We start from the raw sequence: 3689 nt of genomic DNA on the forward strand, positions 1-3689 counted from the left end.
TCGGAGAAGCCACTCAAATCAGCCAAGCCGCGCAAGCAACGCAATAGAAACGGAAGCTCGAAACGCGGTAACCTAACTTCAGCGGCAGCATCCGCATCCCTCGCCTGTACCCTAAATGAATGTGCCAGCTCTCCTGAGCGAATCTCACCAACGTCGATGTTCAAATCGCCATCGCGACAACTCTAGTGCATCTGATACATGTGGGCTCATTAAGGAACACGTAATTTCTGTTGTTATTTTCGCGTACTCTAGGGCTAACTTATCTTTAGCTAAACTGAATTAGCAGTCTTTCGTTTTTGCTTCATTCTGATACATTCTGCGGTATTTCTTTTGCCTACGCAAGTTTTTCACCTTTGATTTCTTATTCTCAGTGAGTGTGAATCATGTACTAGAAATTGCATGAGTCATATTTGCTAGCGCAACTCATCCTTCAATCCACATTAAAGCGTATGGCGCATACAATAGACACTAGGATACTTTTAAATACAGGGTCGTTTTGAATGTGTTGATTTGATTCTCTGTTGCACTATGACTGTCATTTATTCTACGCGATCCAAATTTAACGTGCTCAGGCTATTTTACTTCATCAGTGATGTTAACATCAAAACTGCAAGGGATCAGAGCGGGGCCTCTGTGGAACTTTCTATACTTTTCAAAAAAATGCAGTAACAGGTGCAGCTACCAAGTTTTACTTCCCATTACTACTTCATTGCCATCTGAACAATAGCTTAGATAATTCAGAATTAGTAAGTTATACATTTCCTAAGCATTTAGAAGGTTTTACAGTCCAGTAAGTAAAAGGTTCTTCTTCGGCCAAAACGATTTGTTTTCTGGCTGTCTTAATGCAATTGTCTGATAAAATATAGTCCTTATCAATACTGTGTATGAATAGTCATGCACTGTGTTGTGGCCCACTTGTGTGCAGACCGTACCTTCTAGAAATAAAGCTTCATGAATTTGTTGATATGTTCAAAGGCATAAGTTCCCACCACTGTAACCTTAGCTACTCAAGAATATTGGTATACGGGGTGATCATTTTTCAGTTATCCGGAGTTTTCTACAATGGCCTGTAGCGGACAAGTAATTTTAGTCTTTCCGCTGTATTACTCGGAGGCGCATATTACTCACACGAGAAATCCAAACACATACTCGATTAAATAAGGTCACTAACTTCTTAACGAACAACTAACATATTACAAGTTACGATTTGTTGTCGGCGAGTTTGCAAGGCCTATCTACTTGGAATAAATTTAGACTATGACACCAGTTTGGAGATATGTGTCATCACACTCTCCGAAAGAATGCACTGTTCTTCCACTAAATTTTCTCCCGAAGACATTTTCCTGATTCAGTGAAGGAAAAAAATAACTGGTACACTCACGTGGTTGGTCCCAAAGTTTGTCCAACGATGTCTCGAAATTTGCGTAATGCTTGAGATTCATTTCAAATTGATACGTCTTGTAAACTCATCGGCTACAATTCGTAAATTTCAATATGTGCCGTATATCAATTAAGTTAATTGACGCGTCTTTTTTAATTAGCTGAGTGTGGGTTTCGATTTGTGGTTCTAGAAATCTCCGCCTCCGTGTACACGCAGGGGGCACAGCGGCGACGTAACGATGGACAATGAACAGTTATTTGCATAGTTACGGAGCCGCAATGTCCTCTGCCTGGACTGCTCCGGACTCGTAAGTCTTTGCAAAGTGCAGTTAGTGACCCGTTCTGCATCATTTGCGGCCCATCTTTAACAATTGGTGCCAGTGGTGCGATACGTCATCCACTGCTTGTCTGCATGAGATGCAACGGTGCATCCGAATGGTCTGCGATGGTTTGTTCGCTGCAAGGCTTAGAAAGAGCGAGAATTTTTAGAGTTTTGCCAGGCTTTGTTCAGTGTAGGTAAGAAGGCTGGGAAAATCTCTCGTCGCCGCCTACGGTGTGTGAGCGTCAAGGCAGTAGTGGGTACAGTTGAGGAACCAGCACTTAACTCAGCCACCAATCAGAATTAGTTGCGTAAACCGTAGTTGTTGGAGCTTGCGAAGGAGTTGCGTCTGCGTGTCCGCGCTTTACTCCAAAGAAAACAGCTGGTCAATAGTATTCACACGTCGAAGGCCGACGATGTTGGGGTTTCAGAATGCCTAGAGATCATTGGAGAGAGGGAAAAAAGACAGGCAAAAGAGCGAGTACGTGAGAGGCGAGAGCGCGAGTGGGCAAACTAAAAGCGAACAAAGCGCAAAGAAAACGGATTCCCACTTGACGCGGCTTGATGACGAACTAGGACGCCTTTGAGCAGCGGTTAGGGCAACAAGGCACCTGGTGCTCGAGAAAGGTTTGAGCAACATCCAAATCAATGTGCATCGAGTTGGAAAGGTTGCGAAAGGCAGAGATGTTGCAGTTTTGTTGGTAGTTTCATCTAGATCTAGCGAAAGATATGATGGTTGCCGCTATTCGCACAATCATTTTGAAAATAAAAAATCCCTGGACAAAGATTAAAAAGTTCTTGAATGTGTTTTTAAAATCGAACACATGAAGGAAGGAAGTTCCGAGGAAATAGAAACATTCGACAAAATCCTGGAAGAACTCCTAGAGGAGTTCAGGAGCGCAGAAACGGAGCGCAAAGACCATGAACGCCAGAAACAAAAACAGTGCGACATCGAGAGTGCGGTTCCGTCAGACGCTTATGAGCTCGCTTAAACACCATTAGGCGAGCAAAGGATGGTTTCAAGCGGCGCACATGAGTCGAAGGCGCGTCCACGCGTTGAAGCCTATCAACCTATTCGCCGTGGCTTTGGCGGCGCGACAGAAATTGTCCACCATACAGGCTAGTCCTTAACTGCACCTGCAGCCGAACGGTAGAGCCTCCGCCGCGTTAGCGGGAGGCAAAAAATTCAAATCCCCACGCCGCCGGAAACTCATTGCTTTTTATAATGGGTAGAGATGTTCCCTGGCCTGGTGCTTGCCTCTCGTGGGGGTTCACAGCTTGAATATGGGGCCCAACAAAGACTTAAAGGTTGTCTTTAGTCGCCTGATTTTCGAACTAGAGAGGGCATTGTTGAGGAGCATCCACCGCGGCTGGCGTAGGAAAGTGGTGCTGCTGGGTGCCTTCCGGTAAAAAAGGTACAAGCACGCTCCCGGCCTCGTGCTCGGCCATTATAGGACCTAAACACTTGAGAAGGGTTGTTTGGCCTGACCTGAAGGCGTCTCCACCGCAATAGGTGCATTTGCGACGCCACATAGGAAATGGCTGCCATGGAAGCGGCCCAAACATAACTTTTTCTGTGGTGGTGAGGGTACCGACGAGAATTTAGGGCGCAGGCTTCTTTCCCAATTGTATTACCCCTGAAGAATGCCGAACGCCAGGCCGGGGCACACATACGATCAACTGAGGACCAGTGAGCGCACGGTGGTGGTGGCAACTGATCCCGCAACCAGCGCAGGTGCCAGTCCTCTTGAACGCAGGTCTAGAAAGCACGTGGATCATGCAGTACGTCAAGCGTCAAGGAATTAGCGGGAGCAACACTGGTCATCTATGCTGAGCTAGACTGGTTATGCGTCAACGCTTCTGTCGCTTCTTTTCATCATCAGCTGCAGCAGCCTATATAAAGGTCCATTGCAAGGCGAAGGCCTCGCCCTCTGATATCTAATTACCCCTGTCTTGCGCTAGCTGATTCCAGCTTGCGCCCGCAAATTTT

The sequence above is a fragment of the Dermacentor variabilis genome, chromosome 3, assembly GCF_050947875.1.
Source record: "Dermacentor variabilis isolate Ectoservices chromosome 3, ASM5094787v1, whole genome shotgun sequence".
NCBI lineage: Eukaryota > Metazoa > Arthropoda > Arachnida > Ixodida > Ixodidae > Dermacentor > Dermacentor variabilis.